The sequence below is a fragment of the Canis lupus genome, chromosome 37 (genome assembly GCF_011100685.1).
Source record: "Canis lupus familiaris isolate Mischka breed German Shepherd chromosome 37, alternate assembly UU_Cfam_GSD_1.0, whole genome shotgun sequence".
Classification (NCBI taxonomy): domain Eukaryota; kingdom Metazoa; phylum Chordata; class Mammalia; order Carnivora; family Canidae; genus Canis; species Canis lupus.
The window spans coordinates 17,341,792-17,365,218 of record NC_049258.1 but is presented as its reverse complement, the minus strand read 5'-3'; the positions used below and the strand labels follow the sequence as shown (position 1 = coordinate 17,365,218).

The 23,427-nt window shown below is 37.3% G+C and overlaps 1 protein-coding gene across 15 annotated transcripts in view; it reads right to left on the bottom strand.

The window, feature by feature from the left end:
- The window catches only part of MAP2 (microtubule associated protein 2), a 291,178-nt gene that overhangs the window by 114,524 nt on the left and 153,227 nt on the right, over positions 1–23,427 (bottom strand). For 14 of the 15 annotated variants that reach the window (XM_038585596.1, XM_038585598.1, XM_038585604.1 and 11 more), the window contains one exon: positions 17,853–17,913. The exons of the other annotated variant lie outside the window; for it this stretch is intronic. The gene's annotated coding sequence lies outside the window, so the exon portion shown is untranslated. The remainder of the gene's footprint in view (positions 1–17,852; positions 17,914–23,427) is intronic. 15 annotated transcript variants of the gene reach the window in all.

Sequence of the window (23,427 nt, the reverse complement as noted above, 5' to 3'; positions counted from 1 at the left end):
TACAGGATCACACCCTGGGCTGAAGGCGGCGCTAAACCGCTGAGCCACCCCGGCTGCCTGAATTTTTTTTTTAAAGTGTATGTTGTTCTCAAGATATTAGCTTAGTAACAGCTATTGGTTTAAATGTTATTAGTTTTTTGTTGTTTTTAATTGTATAGGCTTAAACTTCAATTAATGATATGAAATAATCACAAATATTTTTCCTAGTAATTTGTGGGTTGTTTCTCTTCTTAAAAAAAATCTGGTTTTTAGCTTTTTGTGTGTGATAGACTTTATATAAAATTTAATGAAAGCTTTGGATCTACGCCCATGTAGGCATGACCTTTATTTATACAAAAGCTTCCTGTATCCCATTCATATACTGCCTGGGAGCCAACGGACCTCAGTTTAAAAGCAGTTGGGCTAAAGAATGAGATATTAACCATTTGCAGTTTAGAGACTATTTCTGTACTCTTTAGATCTTACAGGTCTAAAACATAGTTATTGTGCAATGGAAAAAAATGTGACCTTTCTATATCTATTTATTCTCAAGTAGCTTTGATTGCTTATTCTGTAGGAGGTTTGGAAAGAATAGCTCTTTACAAAACTGAATTGGAGAATTCTAATAAGGAGGCTGTTTATTCTGTTAAAATAACACAAGTTTCTACTTTGGATAACAAGGAATTCAGTAAAAACAAACTTTAAATGCCACAAATTCTACCACAAGCTTTGGTAAAACAGATATGTATTATCCAGCAAGTTTTACCTTTTTAAATGCATCTCAGCCCTGGGAGAAGGATGGAAGGCAATGTACATTTTCTTTTTGCTTACATTGTTTTGGAATGAAAATACTTCAATGGTCCAATGCTCTTAGGAAAATGATTAAAATTATTACTTTGTCCTGGAATACTTTGCCTCCTCACCAGGACTTATTTCTCTCTCCAGCCTCATTCTATACTATATGCCCCCTTACCTTCCTCTTCTGTTATCCTAGCCTCCTGGCATTCCTCCTTCTATACCATGCTCCTGTCATTACAGGGCCTTTTCATGTGCTTTTGCTCCCCCTGAAATGCTCTTTTCCACCCTCTTTGCCTACTGAATTATTACCTAATCATAGAGCATAGCAAAATTACCCTCCCTGACAAAGTCATTTCATGAATCTCTCCTTCATAGCACTTACTATAGTTGCAAAGTTGCACTTACTTATATGATTATTTGTTTTAACGCTATTCCCCACTAAACTCTAAGTTTCACAAGGACAAAGATCATAACTGTTTTTGCTACCAGACAATAAGGACATGGTGTTCTATAGCTATTTGTTAACCATATGGAAGAATGAATTTAAAAAATGCTTATATCATATTGGTATTGACCTAGTATCCAAAATAATCAGAAACCCAATAGCTGTCTAGCTAAAAGCCTAGGAGTACCTCTTTTGGCTTCAGTTTCACATGTACAAAAGGAGGGCATTTAAGTAAATAATCACGGAGTTCATTTTCAATTTTAAAAATCAGTTACTCAACCACCCAAATGTCCATGAACTGATGACTGGATTAAAAAATGTAGCATATTCATTAGTGGAATATTACTTGGTCATAAATAACAAAGTGCTGATTCTTGCTACAAAATGAACCCTTGAAATGTTATAAATATTATATACATAATATATAGTTATATATAATATATACATAAAATATAAATTGTATATATACATTATATAAAAAAGCCTTTCTCAAAAGACCACAAGTTGTACTATTTCATTTACATGAAATGTCCAGACGAAAGGGCAAATCAGAGACAGAAACTACATTAGCAGTTGCCTAGAGTGTAAATGAGGTGGAAATGGTGAGTGACTGCGAATAGGCATGAAGTGTCTTTGAAAATGTACTAAAGTTAGGTAGTGGAGATGTTTGCATAACTGAATATACTAAAAACCACTGAATTGTGCAATATGAAGGCTGAATTTTTGTATATGAAGTATATATCAGTACAGCTGTTACTAAACATTATCAATGACCCACTGACTATGCTAATTCATGGATTTAATATTAAAATTAAAATAATTCAGTAAGCATTAACTTTTTTTTTAGAAGTTTAAGTTTTCCAAGAGATTTAAGCCCAAGCAATAGGAAATCTTCCTATAGTAAAGCAAAGTATTCTGAATATTCATTCTGAGTATTTCTTCATTGGTTACTATACATTAAACACTAAATTATACCTTGTCTACACAGACTCTGTTAAAAGAGCTGCATGAAACACCCTCCCTGATTTCAAGGAGCTTATATAATCCTATCTGGGATGATAATTAACTACAATACAAAGCAAAGGGTAAGAGTCTGGATGGAAAGTACAAATCAGGCACTATACTGAGTCAAAGGAAAGATTATGTTGAATTTTAATTATTCAGGGCAGCATGGTATTTCAGAAGAACTTTATAGTTACATATGCTTTGGGCAAGCAAAGATGAAGGAAAGAAGAAGAAACAGACAATAGCAGAAGCAAAAGAATAGAAGCAGGAGGAGATGTGGGCAATGATAATTACAAGTGGTTGGTAAACAGGGATTTGGGGGAATTGGAAATGTATGTTGGGGCCATATGATGGAGAGCTTGGAATCTTGGGGGAACGTATATTTATTCTCCAGTAACAGGGATTTCTTGGAGATTTTTGGTAGTTTAGATTTTATAAATCAATTGAATTTTAGGAAGATTAATCTTGAATTGAAATGGACAAGCTGATCAAATGTATGTAGAACAAGTGTCTTGGGATAGACCAACAGTCTTAGGATAACCAACGGTAGGGTGGCAGGATGAAGAAACATTAGAGAAGATAATAATGAAGAAACAAGTCAGTATTGCAGACTCTAATGAAAAAGATTTCAAGGAGAGACAGGTGGCCTATAAATAATATCTTTTATGCAGGTGCACAGTATTTAATCTTTGATAGTCTTAGTTTATAACTTGTCTGAGGGCTCACAGTCAGTGGTGGGAGGCAAGTCTAGGCGGAAATCAGGTTGTCCATTTTCTTTTTCACAGCATCATTGCTGTATCAGAGAGGTCATTCATTCAGTCTAAGGGTTGGGAGGCAAGCATTTGATTTTTTAAATAAGGTTAGCACAGGAGATCTCTCAAAAATGTTTTCCGTAAATAGAAGGGTGAAGGAAAAAAATCTAGCAAAATGCTCAGAAGACAATAGGACAGATAAGAAATGAGGCAGTAAGTGGCATGGACATGTTAGAGGAGTATGGATAGCAAGGGGAATAGGAAGATGGGACCTACAAGTATGAGCAGGTTTAAGCAATAAGCTTTTAGCTTGGGACTTTCACGATGAGGATTCTGGAATAAAAGGAACCAGACTGGTCAGGGTCGAGAGATGGAGCACTCTCACAGGGGTAAAGCAGCCACACAGCATTATTACACTGAAGACCCCTGAAGGGGGTACGGGAAGACTGCATTATATTTCAAAATGTGTTTTGTATGGACTGACCCTGGGATCAAGTTTTATATGCTCTCTTCACTAATTCATCTTCGTCAAGGGAATAGTTGTTTTTCCCTGTATTTAAGTATATAGCTCTTAAATTAGTAGAAGGGAAAAAATTAAACACTCAGAACATTCCTCAACTTTTGAAAATGTTTTAAGTGATAAATTATATCCCATGTTTATATAGTTCTCATCTCTTTTTGAAAGTAGAATACCTTCTGACTTGGAAATGTACATTGACTATGTCCAGTACAATACAGGAAGTTTTGGTGACTGAATGAGTTTGCCATTATTTTATTACATTAACAGGCAGATGCTATTAGGTGTTTTTATCATTAAAAATAAAACCATTTAAAAATACATTTAAAGTTAATAAATATTTCTGCTGGAGTTTCATAGGAACACAATAGCAAATGATATATTTAGTATCATTAATACTATAAGTTTACTGGGGAGTCCTCTTAAAATATAAATATGAGATCTGTGTCACTAGAGTTAGCATTTGACATTCTGCCATTGTTGTTGTTTCTTTAAATGACAATTTAATTATGCAGCTACTTAGCTCCTAAAAAGAAAGCCAGCCTCATAGATGCAAAAGCATGTGACTTACATACTAGTGATTTCAACTATTAAATGTCACAATTATTTATTACACTCAAAATGGTATCATCAAAACAAAGGGAGGAATTTGTATAGATTTTTCCAAAGTTTCTCTATATGCCCAACTTAATAGAGAGAGGTGCTAATTAACTGGCTTCTGATTAAATTGGTTCCACAAAGTAAATCTGCTAGAACTTTACCACCAATTTCTTTATTTCTTTTCTCACATATTAGTATCAAGAGGAACAACCTGTCCCTTTCTTTACCGTGCCTGAAAACAAAACATGTGTAGTCATACCCACCCACTCTGGGTGGGTATTTTTACCCATGGACTTTTATTTAGAAGCAGTCTTCAGGTAATTTTCTGAAAGAGCCAGAAATCAAAAAGACTATTAATGGTCCTCGATGTCGAATAAATGGAAGCTTTCTTAAAGAAAAGCCTTGATGTATGATTTTTAAGTGAGGGAGACCATTTTATAAATTTGGAAAATTTCTTTTCTACTAGGTCCTCTCCTCATAACGTAAATATAGATCACTAACAAACTGATCATTTATAAAATGAGCATACACTCGAACATCCATCTATCTCTTTGGGTAACACTAGCCTTTTCTTAGAATCAGCGTATAGGTGAAATTATAATGTAAACATCTCTCTCAGAGTTCTAATAAACTTATTTCATAATGTCTAATTGTATTTTTTCAAACTAATGAATGCCTCACACTTTCTTCTTACTGTTTTTAATGAAATTTGATCTGTGTTTAGGAAGATTCATGTTAAATGTCCTTTTCCTAAGCCAATTATTGTCACATAATGAAGCTATCTTGTACATGTCAAATGCAAAAGAGCCCATTTTGAATAAATGTATTTCCATAAGTACTATCTAAAAGTCATACAGAACTTCTAGGATATTGACTTGAGTCTCATGGAGACTACTAATGAATAGAGCCAGAAGAATCTTGAGTTTTTAAAATTGTTTCTTACAACAGTCCAGTGACTTCTATCTAAATATTTTCCTTTCAGAGCTTATTTATTCACTTCTGCACTCTCTCCTTCAACCTTTCTCTCCGTATATTTCCTCTATACTAACTAAAATAAAGTGGGAAATCCTGGACTAAGTTTAAAATCTCCATCTCTCTGATTATGCCTAACAAATCATAACTATATAGCCTTGTTCAGCTCCTGAAGTTTTTAGGATTTCTGTGGGAAGGCCGTTAGATGTGGGAGTTTATTTCCGTCTGCAGGGTATTGTTTTGGGATTTGCCGACACCAACACTTTGTCTTTCCTGTCCCCTTATACAACATGCCTGGCAAATTATAATTATCAGTATTTTCTTTTACAGAAGGATAATTATTTGTTATTTTTACTTAAGCAATAAAAGAACCTAGCAGTGTTCTCCTCACAAACAAGACTCATATGTATAGGGCTATAGGCCTGTCTGCATAATATGGAAAAATCCCAACTGCTCTCCATAACACAGACTGCCATTGTAAGATACTCCAGCAAAATACCAATGACAACTTTATGGAAATCCTTACCAAAAGTTTCCAAGAGAAACCAAGATAGTCTCATTAAGATCTCCCCACCCACCTTTTTTTTTTTTTTTTGCTTAGTTCTAATTATATTTTAACTGCTGATGTTCATACCAGAGAACAAATGTATCACTAAAATGAATATTGATAAGATTCTTGAGACCCGGAGCAAAATCCTTTTTGCTACCATTTACGATTATGTAGATAGGACAGTGAACTCCCTGTGTGACAGTCATTTTAGTTAATGCATGGGCCAAACTACCAAATTAGCTCATCTGGCTTAGGGCAGATTAAGACAGGGATTTGTACAGCATTTTTGTTTCAAGGGCACTGGACACAGATTTACTGAATACCTTGGTACCTACTGGGCATACTAACTTGAAGCTATGATTTAACAAATGCAGTCATTCCAAGAGCAAAATCTGCTCATCATTCTTGGTCCCTACCCTGATCCACAGCCTTCTTTTTGGTATCTCTCCTTATAACTGGAGAGATCCAAGTGAATCTCGGAAGTATATTAATGCAAACTAGTGAATGTGCACAGTACACAAAATAAAATCCTCTCACAGACCATGGGACCTGCCACAGATCAGCAAGGCGGAACCCTTAGCTCACTGGAATGTGTAACATGTCCCCTCAGGCAATTGCACATTCCTCTGTCCAGCAAAAGCAGGATATCTGTGGCTTTACCTTAGCATTATATAAACTTTCCCAAATCTGTTTCTTTGCCACCTGAGCACACACCTCTTGTAGATTATTAGATCAACTTTGAAACCTGGAATAGCACTTGTGGGTTGTTCTACTGATGAAAAGATCAGAACAGTTACTGAAAGGAAGGGTCCTCTTATAGAGCATTACATTGATTCTGAAAACTGAGATTCTGCCAAAAATGTGCAAAACTGTATCCACTGTGGTATTTTGGCCCAAAAAGGAGCATACAAAAAGATGAGCAAAGGCTAATAAACAGGGATGAAAGAGCAAAAAGGAACTGCCCATCATCGAGCTGAAACACTCGAATGCACATCCTTAAATGTTGTCTCTGAGCCTATTTTTCTCTTCTAGATACCAAAAGTCAACGGAACACCATCAGGGAGGATATTGTTCATGTACATGACATTGATTGTGCTAAGCCTCACTTTCAGGTTTCTACATCAAATGAGACAATAACTATGAAGGCACACTGAAGGTGATAAAGCTTTCTTCACTGATTATTCATTAGTATTAGGGTCTTCTTAGGTATCACCATGGGGAACATACTACATAGAAAAAAAATAACAGCCATGCCATACTATAGCTTCCACATTGTACTTTAACCTTAAATAAATTAAAGGGTTTATTTTTCTCAGACACTTCTTGGCCTCAGGTCTGTTTGGAGAAGCAATCCTGTTCAACCAACTATCACTGTGCCTATGCTTGAAGCCAGTTTGACTCCTGGCTGGAGTTGAATGAAAAATGGCTTAGCACAGCCCATGATCCTCTTTCCTAAGGATGTTTCCTCTTATTGTAAAAAATCTTAGGAATATTTAAGATCAAACAGTTTCTGTTGTACAGGGGCTCAGTTCAAGCCATTGATTTTTGCACATGGATGTCTGCCTGAATCTTCAGCCTTCCTCTTACGGCTGCCAGAGAAGTATGATCGTCAGGGGATCTCTTGCCAGTTTGCTTCCTATTTCCAGGGCAAGTTATGAAGCCATTTTAAAATTTAGTGGAGAATTTCCAATTTAGTGGAGAATTTCCAATTGATTGTCGAGAAGTGACATTAAGCCCCATAGGAAGTGCTTCACATTTACAAAAACCCTGTTGGAGAATTAGTCTAGTTTTGGTGTGCTCAAAATCCACTAAGGTTTTTACAGGGGCCTAAGTCTTCTTGGTCTCTTTCAGGAGAGCTGCTTCCTGTTCAATGAGCTGATGAAGAGACTCCCAGTGTGAATGTGTACTCTTATTGATAGGTATTGTCAATACTAATAATAGAATTTTAGAGTCTACTTCTGCATTTTCATCTTCCTATTTATACTAACTTTTCAAAGTACTGGGATTCTGATCCAGTGAGCTTACAGAAAGCTCAATCCTTCTGACAGCAAAGGGATGCCATGGCGGCTCTGGGTCTGGCTAAAGAAGAGCATGCAAAGAATGGTCAGCCACACTAAGTTCATCACCTACTGGGTAGCCCACTGCCTCTTCGCATTCTTTGCTAATTCTATCTAAATGTATTTGAGCAAAAAAATCCTAATATGTTATATTAAAGCTTTTATATTTGCTTTAAAAGTCAATTATATTTTTAACCCCAATGGTAAGTGAAATCTGCCAACTTTTTTTTTTAAGATTTTATTTATTTATTCATGAGACACACACACACACACACACACACACAGAGGCAGAGACATAGGACATAGACAGAGGGAGAAGCAGGGAGCCCGACGTGGGACTCGATCCCGGGACTCCAGGATCACACCCTGGGCCAAAGGCAGGCGCCAAACCGCTGAGCCACCCAGGGATCCCCCAATTTTTTTCTTTTTAACCAAGAGTGGATTTGTTTCATGTTGAGGGAATATAAAAAGCAAATAAATATTTGAGCCTCATTTGAGCTGAACTGGAGGTAAGGCATACTGGTCAATTTCCTTTTTATTTTATTTTATTTTTTTTTTAATTTTTATTTATTTATGATAGTCACACAGAGAGAGAGAGAGGCGCAGAGACACAGGCAGAGGGAGAAGCAGGCTCCATGCACCAGGAGCCCGATGTGGGATTCGATCCCGGGTCTCCAGGATCGCGCCCTGGGCCAAAGGCAGGCGCCAAACCGCTGCGCCACCCAGGGATCCCTAATTTCCTTTTTAAACTAGATAAAATTTAAAAGCCAAATAACTTGTTTAGAAAAACAACAATGGCCACATTATATGCTTGAGTCAGATGTTATATAAATTAGTTTGGGAGATTTTTCACATCACATGTCTGCGAAAAAAGGAATTTATGAAGTTGAATCATAAAGTTGAGAGTTAATGCACATCACACAAGCAAACCACCTCCTTCCTCAAATGCTGTCAAGTAGTCTGTTTTACAATTTAACTTTAGTTTATTAATACAAAGTGTAAATCTTTAAGATTTATTTTAAATAATTTAAATTACAATTTTAATCATTTAAATTTATTTTAAAAATAAAAATATTAGTACTCCTTCGAAGGAGTGTAAGATGCTGAATTATCTTTTCTTATCTGCAGGTCTTCTATAGCAGAAAAAATGCATTGCCAGACAAATGTAATTCGACCTTACTAGAATTGTTTTAAGAGACTCAAGAATCATTATTGATGAAACCAGAATCAATCAGCAGTCTTCTCATTTACACACTTGGTAAGTCATTAGCGACACAAGGGAAATAAACATTAAAGAGGTAAAAACTCCAGGGAGCATACCTTTATAGCATATCGACTTCCGAGCTTACTGCATTTCAGACATGATTCATAAGAGTTGTCTTTATAAATAAGGACCAGCTATTTACCTTTTTTTAAAGCAATGTTTTAAATAGCAAAGATTATTAAATATCTTTTAAAGATAAGTAATTTTTCTGTCTGGATGCAAAAAATTCATTTTCCAAAAATACGAAACATGGTTAAAGTTAAGCCTAAAAGGAAAATTATTTTTTCTTGTGAGAGAGAAACGAATGAGACACTTCTTCATGAAAATGTTCTGAAAACAAATCCATTATTATGACTAAAGAGAAAAACAAGGAAAAACTGGAAAGGATTGACTACCTGTAACTAGTGTTTATCACTAAATAGAAATAAAAATAAGAATACCAAGCCACTGTTATTCACCACATCTAAGTACCCAATTGTAGTAGAAATGTTAAGTAGAGTCTGCTTTACAATCTAATTTTTCTTTGTAGATACAAAATGTAAGCCTTTAAAAATGAAGACGTACTAAGTTCCTGACAATCTTGCTCAATACTTCATAATCTATGTGACATTTGTTTCTCACAATTTTGAAGTAAGGATTATTGACATTTACGGGTGAGAAGCCTCTCCTTACAGAGATATTGGCCAGAGTGCACAGCTGTCAGCTAGAGAAACCTCAACCTGAACCCATCTCAGCGATCAGCCTCTCAACAATATGCTGGCTCAGTCATAAAATACTGAGCGCGAATCTGTGCACATAAAGAAAGCATCACCTTAGCCTGCAGGAAAGGTTGTATAGTCACAGTCCTGGCTCAACCAATTTGTTGAGTCCTGCAGAGAAGGAACAGAGAGCATATGAAATCAGATAGCAGAGCAGCACTAACCCCTGGAGGGGAGGGGCAGGGAGCCTGCAAATTCCAGGCAGCTGCCTCCAAGCTCACCCCCAGCGTCCTGGCTCCACCAGCCCTGTGAGGAGGTATGCCACTCTTTATTCTGCAGCAGGGACTGACATCTCCTTCAAAAGACAACCTGTGTGAAGCAAGAGGCAGAGTGCAGAAAATAATTCCTCAGTAATTTACCTTTCTTGGAGTTCCCCAATAATGGACCCTTGTAACTCTGGGGATTGGTGGGGATTTTGATGTAAGTTAGGAGGGAACATGTTTATCCAGAACACCTTCTGGTGGCGGACAACCCCGGAAGCAGGCCATAAGAGAAGACAAATCCTATTAAGCCAGCTGGGCGGGTTGAGAGCAGCTGGTCGGTCTAGAGGCTGAAACAGCTAGGAAAGGCTCAGAAAAATCTGCATTGCAGATAAACCTCCTGGGAGACAGCTGAACTCTTAACATCTCCCCAAGCCAGCTTCTCTTCGGAGAGGAGAGTGGCCTCAGGTGGTGTAATTTAGAATGTATATCATTTCCAGGACTTCTTGCAGACCTTGCATGATTTAACATAATTTCATCTTTTGCCTTGCTGCTTTTCACCTGTTTGTTGTTTATTTACTTATCTGTGGTAGTAGAGGGCAGAAAGGGACACAAGAAACAAAACTGTACAGTAGTGTCAACACTTCTTTTGCAAGTCTTATCTTTTATTTGTTAGGCCTTGTCTTTATCAAACTTATATCCTTCAGTTTCAAGACAACATAAAGAGAGAGCCACATATATACCTTGTCTATTAAGAAGGAGGTGGAGAGGGAAGCCTGGGTGGCTCAGCGGTTGTGCTTGCCTTTGGCCCAGGGCATGATCCTGGAGTACTGGGATCCAGTCCCACAACGGGCTCCCTGCATGGAGCCTGCTTCTCCTTCTGCCTAGGTCTCTGCCCCCCTCTCTCTGTGTCTCTCATAAATAAATAAATAAATAAATAAATAAATAAATAAATAAATAAATAAATAAAGTCTTAAAAAAAAACTTACTAAAAAAAGAAGGAGGTGGAGAAATGAAAACTTTATCAAGTCATAACAATCACTACCAATTATAGGGCTTCCACTCTATAAATCACCTTCGTTAACTCCTGAAAAGCCTAACCAGGTTGTTATTGTTATTCCTGTTTCATACAACTGAGGCTTGATAAATTTCCAATTTCTCACAGCTGATGAGGGCCAAAGCCTGGATTTGAACCCACCTTCAAAGTCCATACTTATTTCACTACATTATAACCCAGTGTTTGTTAAATGCCTTTAATGTGCCAGACACTCTGCTTGCAAAAGGCAGTAATAGCCAGACCTCCAGAAATGCCTGCTCCATTGGGATGAAGGCATTGTAATAAATAGGTTTTTAAATTAAGGCTGTTATTATTTAAAGAAAAAATTTTTCTAAAAGACTTCATATTTTCTAGAACGTGTTCCCTCCAAAATATAGAATTCTGTAAACAAATAACTGTAATTAAAATCTAGCATATGATTATGATAAAAGTGAATATTGGCAGAAAAGGGGAGGATGCAGAGGTGGAGCATAGAGGATTTTTTAAGGCAGTGACAACATGATACTATAATCAGAGATGCATGTCATTATACATTTGTCAAGCCCACTGAATGTACAACACCAAGAGTGCATCTTGAAGGAAGCCATGGACTTCAGGTGAATTAGGATATGTCAGTGTTCATCCTAGGTAGAAAACATACCATTCTGGTGACCGATGCTGATCCTGGGGGAGGCTATGCATTTGTGGGGGAACAGGTATATGGGAAATCACGTTACTTTCAATTTTGTTGTAAACTTAAAACTGTTCTAAAAAAAATAAAGTCATAAAGGGGTGGGGATAAAGTAAATATCTAATTATAGGAGAGAGCACATACATGGTTTTGATGATCCAGAGGATGGATGGGATTTTGATAAGTGGAACTTTAGATATCAGATAGGCTTTTTGGGAAAGAGAAGAGAATGAAGGATCAGTCTGTAGTCAACATTGTTGTTTGAGCATCTATTCTGTACCAGTCCCCTCAGTAGGTTCTGGGATTCTGGTTAGTAATGAGACACAAGGTCATGGAGGTTCTAGTCTTGTGGGGGAAACATGCATTCAATGGATAAATACAAATGAAAGAAATGTGGAATGCTATGGGAGTACGTAATGAGCAGACCTGTTAGGTTGGAGGCTGAGAGAAGGCTTACCTGGGAAATCTCAGACCTAACCAATGAACAGGACTTAACTAAGTAGAGTGGGCAGGAGGGGAGGAGCATAGAAAGAATGTCCAGGCAAAGAGAATAAAAATATGTATAATAGCCCCCAGGTAATAAACCCAGGATGGGCCTGGAGAGTCAGACAAAGGCCAGATTCCTGACTCTATTATGAATTCTATGGTTTTAAATACAGGAATATCATGATTAGATTGTATTTTTAAAAGATAGATTGTTACTATGTGTATAATGGCTGATACAGAGCAAGAGTTGAGACAGGCAGCTATCACTGTCATCAAGATCAGAGGTGATGGGGATCCCTGGGTGGCGCAGCGGTTTAGCGCCTGCCTTTGGCCCAGGGCGCGATCCTGGAGACCCGGGATCGAATCCCACGTCGGGCTCCCGGTGCATGGAGCCTGCTTCTCCCTCTGCCTGTGTCTCTGCCTCTCTCTCTCTCTCTCTCTATCATAAATTAAAAATAAATAAATAAAACTTAAAAAAAAAAGATCAGAGGTGATGGGAAACTGGCATAGTCTGTGGAGATAAGAAATGGATGGTTTTGGAAAATGTTTAGGAAGCAGAATTGATAGGACCTGGTAACTGATTGGACTAGTATGTTTTAGGTAACATTTTTTTTTTTTTTTTTAAGTAAGCTCTACACCCAGGGTAGGGTTTAAACTCACAGACCCGCTATCAAGAGTGGCATGCTCTACGGACTGAGCCAGTTAGGTGCTCCTTTCTCCGATTTAATGTAAATGTTATTTATATAAATAACCATGACACTTGATAAAATGGCATTTCAGAGTCTTTAAAAGTAACTATAAAGTTGCAAAGTTGTTATACAAATGATGACTAGGGCAGGCTGTAAGTCATGGAAAAACTCCAAATAGCAGTGGCTTAAACAAAACAGAAATTCATTACAAGGTTGTATCATATTCGACATGGTTGCAGGAATTCTAGCCACCAAGTCTGAATTCCTTCCTACCAGCAGAAAGGAAGAGTAATGAGAGTACTCCTTCCCTTTAAGCAGTTAATGCCAGTTTCATGCACAACTTTAGTTCATATCTCATTGGCTGGAAATTAGTCAAATAGGTTCCACCTAGTTGCCAGGGAGGCTGGGATTCTGGATCTTATTCTTAGTGTCCATGTGCCCATGAATCCTCCAAATAGCAGGGGTCTTATTATTATTGGAGGAAGAAAGAAATAATCAGTATCGGGGGTAAAAGTAATCTGTACCATATTAAGTCTGGGCTAAGGCCTCAGAAGCAAAGTAGGGAAAAAAAATCACACTTATGAATTGCACTGGCCCTTTACAACAACAGAAAATTAAAACACATCAGAATGAACTCGCTTTGAATTAGCATTCCACATTTTGTCTCAGCCACCAAGAACATTTTTTAACCTCAGTGATAATCTAGATAGACCGGGTAAGTTAAACAGAGCACCCCCATCAATAAATACTGCTTTCTACTGCTACAAAGCAGCCTCAACTCTGCCAATATTTGAGCATAGTTGTTTATGGTTTCATTTCCTTTACTTTTAATAGTGGCCATAAAAAGCCAAACAAATGCATTTTATTCACATTCCTTTGGACGAGGCCTTGAATTTAAATTATGTCACTGGATCCATTAACATTTAACTATGGCTGGTGCCTTATCCTCTACAGACATTCAACTTCAGAATGTATTAACTGCATGCAGAAAATGAGAATTAACAGCAGTCAGATAGTGAATCACATCTGCATCACACAGCGTACATTCACAATGATTTATTTTGTTTTGTTTGTTTGATGCATTCTTGGTTTGTTACTAAGAATAGAGGCCATCAATAGGATGCTGGGTTTAATAATTTAGGGAAAATATTCCTTTCATCAATTTTCCACAAATGGTTCCCAGTAGGTTGAAATCAAAGGCTCCTGAGACTCTTTAACTTTCTTTCTACATTGAATTTTCTACCATTTCTTCAACGTTTACAATTAAGCCACTTTGCTGTTATTCTCATTTTCTTTATTTTCCTTTTACTGGTGCTTCATGTCTCAAGTTGACTGACAGAGCAGAAACCTTCTGTTAACTGAAGCCATCTTAAATCAGTAATATTTTTGTGGCAGCTAATTAGCAGCACTAAATTATACTCATCAGTATCATAAATATTCACATTCTTAATTATGCCAAGCAAAAGGGATCGCACAACATCAAGTCACATATTCTTTCCCAAACCTAAAATTCAAATTTGTTTTAATTGAGCTCAACTATATCAACCACATTGTTGGTCTGCTTTTATCTTTGTTTTTCCATTAGGTGTAAAATATATCCATGAACAACTGCTTATTCTATTATTGCTATTAACACATGATTCTCTGGTTCTCTTGCACTGCACATGGAGATGGCATTCTAGTCTCAAGTTGGCATTACCTTGCATTTCCTATTGCATAGGGCAAGAGCTTTCTTGTAACAATGACTATTTTCCAACTTTGCATTATTTGTTACTCTGGACCTACAACAAATCTTATATAAAGAGATAGCTTACATTTATATTCTATATTACAGCTTTCAATGTGCATTCATATGTTCCATTTCAACCCTGATACTCAGATATGATCTTTATTTTAAAGAAAACAAAAAAAAAAAAAAGAAAACAAAAGGCCTAGGAAAGGGAAATAATTTTTCCAACTAGCTAGTAAATAGTAAAGATAGAACACTGGAATAATAAGGGTAAAAGAGTCCAAACTTAGACTGATGCGATGAAAATTCATAGTAAAGAATATTAAATATGATCAATAATGGAGGAGTTACCACACATGCTTCTCCTAATTATTATTAAAATAATTAAAAAGTTGAAAAATAATGTCACTGTAACAAAAAATTTTGAAAATATCCTAAAAGTCAGAGTAGAGATGGAGAAAGAAAGAAGAAACTGCTGCGAGGAGCCCTCAAGTTAACAGCAGGTCCATCTCAAGGAAATCTGGAGAAACCCCAAGCTTAGAGTTTTCAAATACAGAGTTCAAGGGGGCTGTGAGATAGTATCATGGCAATTCATTAAGAAACTTATTTGGGGGGCACCTGGGTTGCTCAGTCAGTTAAGCGTCTGCCTCTTGATTTAGAGCTCAGGTCATAATCTCGGTCATGAGGTCAAGCCCCATGAAGTCTTCTTGAAATTCTCTCTCCCTCTCCCTCTGTCCCTTCCCCCTGCTCTCTCTCTCTCTCTCTCTCAAATAAACTTAAAAAGTTGAAGAAAAAAAAAAAGAAAGAAAGAAAGAAAAAGAAAGAAAGAAAGAAAGAAAGAAAGAAAGAAAGAAAGAAAGAAAGAAAGAAAGAAAGAAAAAAAAAATATATTCAGAACAATTGGGACTCTTTCTATTATTCTTTCCCCATGCTACTACATTTTTAGCTGACAGGAGAAGCTTTTGCCCCAATGGTGAAAACAAGAACTAACCTTTAATGAAAGAAAATGATGGGCTTTGGAACCAGATCTAGTATAGATGAATCTATGCAGAACTGAAACAGTTGTAGGGATCCTAACCTGCTCACTTGCCAGTTGCATCTCCATGTTCTTCCTGGGATACCTGCTTCCTGACAGACTCTGCCCACTTACCCAGAACCTGTAGTCAGCCTTTATGTTGAGTGGAGGTACAGATCTGCATGATTGCAGAGGAAACTTACAGGAGCTACCTATCATCCTCAGCCTACTTCTTCATACATAAAAACCAAAAACCAAAAATCATCTAAATCAAGACATTTGAGAAAAACCAGCAGCATAAATAAGAAAAAATATTTTTAAAGTGACTCCTGAGGAAATAGAGATGATTCAGGGAACAAGGGAATCTACACTTATCTTTCTAAGAGAGATCTGAAAGAATATTGCATACTTTAAAATGAACTTCTTTCCAAAAATGAATTTTAGAAAAGTATCAATAAGAGGAAAAGAAAAAGTTCCTAGAGATTAATATATGATTTTCCAAATACGTAGTTCACGAATTAATTAAAAATAGAATTAGTAGGGCTAGAGGCAAATAATAACTCAGCTGATAAGAAGAAAAAACTCCTTGAATGTAGAAAAAGTGAAAAAGGGATTTTAAAAATATGTGAAAAAGGAGATAAAACAGATCAGTCCAGTAAGTCCAACATTTATCAATAGGAATCTCCTAAATATAGAACAGAGGCAGGGACAGCAAGAAAAAGAAAGCCAGAGGAAAGTTTCTCTGAGTTAAAAAGATACAATTTCAAATGTTCATTTCCAAATGACCCCTTACAGAAGAGGCAAATTGTCCCTTGTTAAGAATCATTGGTACAGGGTAAAATACTATGGCTATGAGGCCAGAGAGACCTGGGTTTTTTATTCGAGCTCCACTAATAATGACCTCTTTAACTTTGGGAAATAAATATACTTGACTTCATTAAATCTCTTCTGTGAAATGGGGATTTAAAAACCCCCACTCTACAGAGTTCTTCTTCTTCCACCCCTCCCCTCTTCTTCATCTGAAAATGTACATACTTCGCACATAATATGGATTAAATAAATAAAGGTTATTCAGATTTTATTTGCAATTGTAGTAATGGTGATGAGGAAGAGGAGGAGAAAAATGTGTAGAGTGGAGGATGTGTGCCAAGGGTAGTGAGGGAAAAGGAGAGGTCCGTGTAGGTCTTGGATGCTTGGTTGGGGGGCGTGGTTATGCTCCAGATCAGCCCTCTCTAATGAAAGTTATGTCATAATGGAAATATACTGTAATAGGTGATGTTTCTATAAAAAGAATGTAGCTATGGAGCACTTGAAATGTGGTTAGTATGACTAAGGAGGTGAAATTTTAATTATTTTCATTTTAATTAAATGGTTGCTGTGGCTAACTGCTACCATATTTATTGACCAGCGCAACTCAAGAGAGCAAACAAGAGCCAAAGAGTTTGTATTAAGTTTGTCTAGGAGATTAATGGGGTGATGGCATTTGGGGCAGGAAGACAAGATAAAAGCATTTCAGTGACCCTGGCAGCTATAATAAGAGCCTGGATGAAGATGATGGAAAGCAGAATTGGGGAAGAGATAGGTCAAGACAATGACAATGTCCTCAGTGGATCCATGCCTATTGCTGTCTGCCTGGAGACACCTCACCTCAGCCCTAACTCTACTCAATGGTCTCCATGGTTATCATTTTCTGTACATATGCTACCCTTCCCTTTCTACAGCTGAGATCAGAACTGGGATCCATAGCTCCCAGCTTATTCTTTATAAGCTCTTATAATTATCCTAAAAATAGGCAAAATCAAAATGCCTGCTTTAAAAAAAGTTTCTTCATAGAGCTGACTTTCTGAAGCTTTAATCATTTTCCTTGTGATCCTAGATTCTTGCTGAGTTATTTACCACTTGCTTTAACTGCTGTGAAACTTAAAACAATGGATTCTTACTAATCTATTCCTCTGTCAAATGCTTTTTGAATCATTAAGATTACATTTTCTCTGATATATTTAGTCTGATCTCCTTTTCATACTGAAAAGTATAAAGCCATTTCAGTAATAACTGCTATTTTTACTAGTCTTTACTGAGCTACATGCCATACTAATCCAGGACTCGACAGGGCAAGAGTCTTTGAGAGAGCAGAGCAGTAATGTAGGCCAGGGCTAGCTTGGAATGTGTTCTTTATTTTAGCAACCAAGTCAGTGCATTATTAAAATATTCCATATTTGGGACAATACACTTATTTATTTGCTTTGGCTGCATATTAGTAAAAAGTAAAAGCTTTAGAGTCAGAACAAGGATATGAGCCAAAGATTTACCGTTTCCTAGTGGAGGGACTTGGGTAGGTCATTTGCATTCTTCAAACTTCAGTTTTCTCATCTGTAATAAATATAACAACAAGATCTGCCATTCCCATTCCAGAGATTGTTGTGAGCTTTGGGAAGTCATATGCTTTGTATGACTTAAAAAGTGATACAGAAATTATTTTTTTCTTAAAGTCTAAATGTTACTTCTTCACTGGTTGTATTATTTCAATAATTTTATAAATCAAAGTCTACATCTTGGGCCTTTTTGTGAGGATAACATAGGAAACAACTAAAAATGCATGCACACATTAAACTATGTATTATATTTATTACTTCCCTTTGACCTATGGAACTATCCACCATCTTTTAAAGGAAAAATATAGGAGTCTGACCAGTTATATGACTCACTCAGGACAATGAATTCTTGCATTGTTTTTAATTTTTTTCATTGTTAGATGTCATATTTGCTCAACTATTTGCTCAATATAATCTTAAAAGTCAATCATTTTAGGGATTTCCATCCCCTCTATTTAAGGCAGTCTAGTTATTTATTTTTAAGATTCAACAGCATCACAGATTCACCTGCAGCTATGCTCAAAATTATGCTAATAAGCTGCTATGAGGCACAGAGAATCCTTACTGCTTACGTGTTGTATCTTATTCTGCATATACAACCATGAAATCTTTTTTTTTTTTACAACCATGAACTCTTACCACGAGAAAACCCTACAATGAGCAAAAAAATACTTCTAGAGAACACAAAGTAAAAAACATTGTTCTCATTGGAAATGAAATAAAATATTAGATCTTCCTGAAAAGAAACATCATCTCTTAAGTTCCTCTTCATTGTAAAGAAATATATTTTGGTTGTAAGTGTTAAATAGAGTAGCTTTGTTTTAACAATTGCCAGATGTGGATCAATGAATATCCGGCTGCTTTAAACAGTCATAATCCAAAGTCATTAACACTAGGAGAGAATCTGAAGAAAGGTTAATTCGAACCATCTGAGGCAAACCCAAGTAGAATCTACAAAAAACGGGGATTGATTCAAACTTTTTTTTTTTTTGAGAGAGAGAGAGAAAGAGAATTTGTCAGGAAGACCAGAGATTATCCCCTGTTACCCTGAGACTCTTAACTACTGAATAAGTGGCAAAAAAAAGCATAGGCATGGTATTCAATTTCTGCGTATTTTACCAATTCCAGCTTGACTATGCAGAGACCAGTGCCGTCCACTATAGAAAGACTACAGTTACACACACACATATACGTGCCCACACTCATGTGCAAGACTCATTTTCTCAGCTTCAGTGTGGTGTATGAATTACGGGCATTTCTAAGCAGACAACACAGTGAATGCAAAGATGCCTGTGACCTGGCTTCTTTCCTCAAGTGCCTCTCTTCAGTGTTCTCCTTGGAGAAATACGGTTATAAATTTAAGTTAACTTCTGTTCATATGAAAACTAGTATTTCACTGGAATTTGGAATTCAAAGTTTCTAATGACACTGCTCACATCTACCTGGCTGTTTAAGTTAACACCAAATGACAAAATTACAGTGACAAAGACCACAGATCTGGTCATGGCCTGGCTTAGAGATAGAAGAAGCCCTTTAAACAAAGGAAACATGCTAACAAGTGGGAGGACATCACAGATGGTCAATATGCACTTAAAGTGCTTCCCTGATAGACTAGTGTGCCATATTTATTTGATGGCTTTTTTTTCTTAGATATTTTATAGCTGCAAGGTGTGGTGTAGGAGAAATCAAACAGGTAAATGCAAGTTCCTGCATCTATAGAGGAGGACTAAGAGCCTCATGGTGGAGGCAGAAAGATAACATCCCTCCAGTTTGTCAAGGCTTCTTATGAACCCTTTGCTCCTTTGAACACTCTAATCGTCTGCAAACATATACATTCTTTAAGAGGAATGCAGGTTGCTGCCACCAACCAAAACATTCTACCAAAAAGAAATGATTTTGTTGGAAGAAATGTATTCTCTAAGTCAGAGACCAGCCTCAATATGCAGGAGTCCCCTGTGACTTTAAGTACAGTCCCCCAAAGCTTGTTTAGGGTGTGAGTGGCAAGAAGATGAGAAGTGGACACCCAGAACCTTTGCCATTAAGCACAGCAGGACATGAGGGATGTCAAGTGCTAGGGGGCCAGAGAATTTAGCAGGCTGGCACTGTGCTGAACATCCAGGGAGAGAGGAGCTTAGAAGTTCAAAGAAATCATGAAGCAGGGAAACAGAGCTGCAATCAAGAAACTGGCACAGTGTTGTATGGAAACATATCCCCAAACCTGAGCCACGAGAATTCATTATGTGGCATAATAAACATCAGGCACAGGCAGAAAGATCGAAATGCCAGTAGCTCATTAGGGCTTGTTTAATGGATCTTTCATAAAACAACTGGCTGGAATTGAAAAAGGTCAGAAATAAAGAGACAATTCTCTCTCGGCATCAAAGAGGCACAAAAGTATGCAGTGTTGCTGCTCAAAAAGAAGGATTCACATTTGGCTTCTTTGTAATGACCGCTCCAATCATTTCCAATTTTTCTTGCCTAGACATCTTGCCTCCTAACCTCTTGCTGATCAACGCAGGGCACACTGTCTAGCAGTATCAACATCACGGAGGAGCCAGTTAAAATGTAGGCTCTCAGGCAACCCCCCCCCCATTAGACCTAAGGATTCCGAATCTGCATTTTAATCTCAGCTTTCAAGTTTGAGGAGCTGATCTCCCAGCATCTACTCTTATCACCTTATCATCTATTCTCTGCACAGCTGCTGGAGTAATCCTTTTAATTTGTTCACCTACTGATTGATTCCCCCCTTCTAGTTCCATTAGGGCACAAAAGGGCACGGGGTTGGTGTTCAATATTCACTGAATGAATAAATGGATTTTCCCCTAGACTGAGATGAAGTCCAGGTGATATGTAGCTCCCCACCGCCCACCCCCCATATCTTTTCTTTATCACTAGAAAAGTCTCACTCTCCTTTCTCTTGATCTGTAGGGAAGAGGAATTTTGTTTGCTAAGCCTAAATCCTTGTCTACGCTCTTGTCACCTTTGTATCAGGAACTTTTCTATAACTTTGTCCTTCTGCTTACACACAAAGCACCCCCTCTCTATATGTGCCCTCCCTTCAGCTTAGGACTTCCCAAGTTACTAACAGTAAGGTCCCACTGCACTACACTAGTCCTGGACCTCTTAAAGGTGTCTTCTTATTGCTTTCATATCCTTATTTAATCATTCACTTCTCAAGAATTTGCTTCTGTCCCCAACAATTTGACTGGTTTGGAGTCAGACCCAGATTCAAAAACAGCCCTGAAATTTGTGCAACTGTCTCAGTCTCTGTTCCCCCATTTAAGTGGAGATAGCAGAAGACACAGAGTCACCGTGATAATTAAAGTGCTTGTCATAGAGGCTGGCTCATGGCAGGTGCTAGCATCATCCGGGATTCCCTTTGTTGGAGGAAAGGCGAGGTTAATTTTGAAACCATCAAGTTATATTTGACCAGAAACTTGACAGTATAAAATACAATGGTTCTGTTGTTAGCAAATAGCCGTTGGAAATAATGTGAAATATCATATGAGGGTAAAATTCCATTCCATTACAGCATGAGAATGACTGTGAAAAATTGGGAAACAAGAAGAAACAAACATACCCAATGTCTTCATTATAGAATATTATGCAGGTGGCAAAATGTTTTAAGAGATGCTTAGAATATTCAGAGGAAAAAAGGCAGAATTCAAATTGTATTGTTTCGGTGTTGGTTACATAAATTTAAATGCAATGGGTGAAAGGAAGTAAGCTAAAAAGGTAGAGTATTAACTGTAGTCTCTGGCTTGTGTTATTATGGATGCTATCATGTCCTTCCTTTACACTCTTCCAAATATGACAAGTTTGCCAAAATGTGGATTTATTGTTTTTATAACAGAAAACACTAATGAAGTAAATAATATATTGAGCAGTCTTTCACTACTGAAGTAAATAAGATGTTGAGCAGTCTTTTACTCATTCTCTTTCTTCAAGTTTTCTGCAGAATTTGAAATTTAGCCTTGTTTTCTATTAATTACTTAACCTGTCCTCTTTTATCTATTCTTTAAGACAAATAGTTCTTCCTTTAACATTGCCAATTCTATATCCTAAATGTGGGTGCTGTCAAGGGTGTTCTCTCTGGTCCTCTTCTCTCTTGATAATGTCATGCATGTCATGTCTCCCTAATTTCTGTCCTCTGTGTTGACCTAACATGATCTCTAATCTATCAGACCAGTCTGCCTGCAGATCCAGCCCATTGTGGCCTAAACCCGACCCATAACTTTTTATTCCCTCTTTCATTTAGCCAGCATTTCTTGGGTGACCACTATGCACTAGGTAGTCTGTTAGAGACTAGGATGCAAGACAAATGAAATAGAGCTTCTTCCTTTAAGCCGCTTTTAACTACCTTTCTCTCCTCATTTTTCCAGTTATCAGATTCAAACGTTAGAGGCAGCACGGAGTCCTGCTGATTTTCATCCCTCCTACCAATCAAGCAGTTGCTATATTCTGCTTATGAGTTTGAGCTCAGAAACATCTTTCATTTTCATGACCTCTTTTTTTTTTATGCCCACTGTCAACACCCTCTTTGAGCCTTTATTATTTCCTGGATTATCCTATTAGAGCTTCCAAAGTGATCCCCTCTTCAACATACTCTCATCCACAACTCCATCTCACACAGAGCCATAAAGTAAGTCACCTGTTTAGGTCACAGTGGTCTGCTATTCAAAATACACCCAACAACTTCTCCTAAGATACTGAACAATTTCCTCAAGTTGACATTTAAGGTCCCCCTTTGCATGTATTGAGTTGCATTGGATGATTTTTTTATTTTGTAGTTCAAAAGGGTAAAATACTAGCCATTTCATATGGTACGAATGAATAATATTTCCATCCTTAGCTTCTCAGACTCCCCCTTCTTCTGCCCTGCACTCTAGAATACAAATGAGACCAGTCTACACTTTCCACGCATGTTCACTTTCTTTGGTCTCTTTGCCAATGTTGTTTGTTCTCCCTGGAGTTCCTCCATGCATTATCTCTCCCTTGAACACTTCTTTTCATCCCTAACCTCCACCTCAAAAGACCTATCCTCCATAAAATATTTCCTGTTGAGTCTCTTCTCAGTTGTTAGTAATCCTGGCCAGCAATGAAGTCCCTTAAGAAATTATTCATGTGTCTCTTATGGTACCAATGAGCCTTGAGGCTACTTTGTTTTGTTGTGCTGCACCCAACTGAGCTCCGAAAGTGTGCTGTTCTATATACGAATTTCGACATTCGCAAGTAGAGCATCTTAATACCCATTTGTGTAATTGTTAGTGCCCTGAGCTACTTCTCTGGCTTAGTCATTTTTAAGGTTGAATGTGGTATCTGCACACTGCATACTATTCCCTACTCGTTTATTTCTTTTTGGTCATTTGAAACTTCTGCTATTATTTCAATAAAAATAAAGTTGTAAAATGTGGCATCAAGTTATGCTATTTAACACTTAAATTCTCTGGCTAATTTTCTTATATAGATTATGCAATTAATAATACATCTTTATCGTAAGGACACGGGTGCT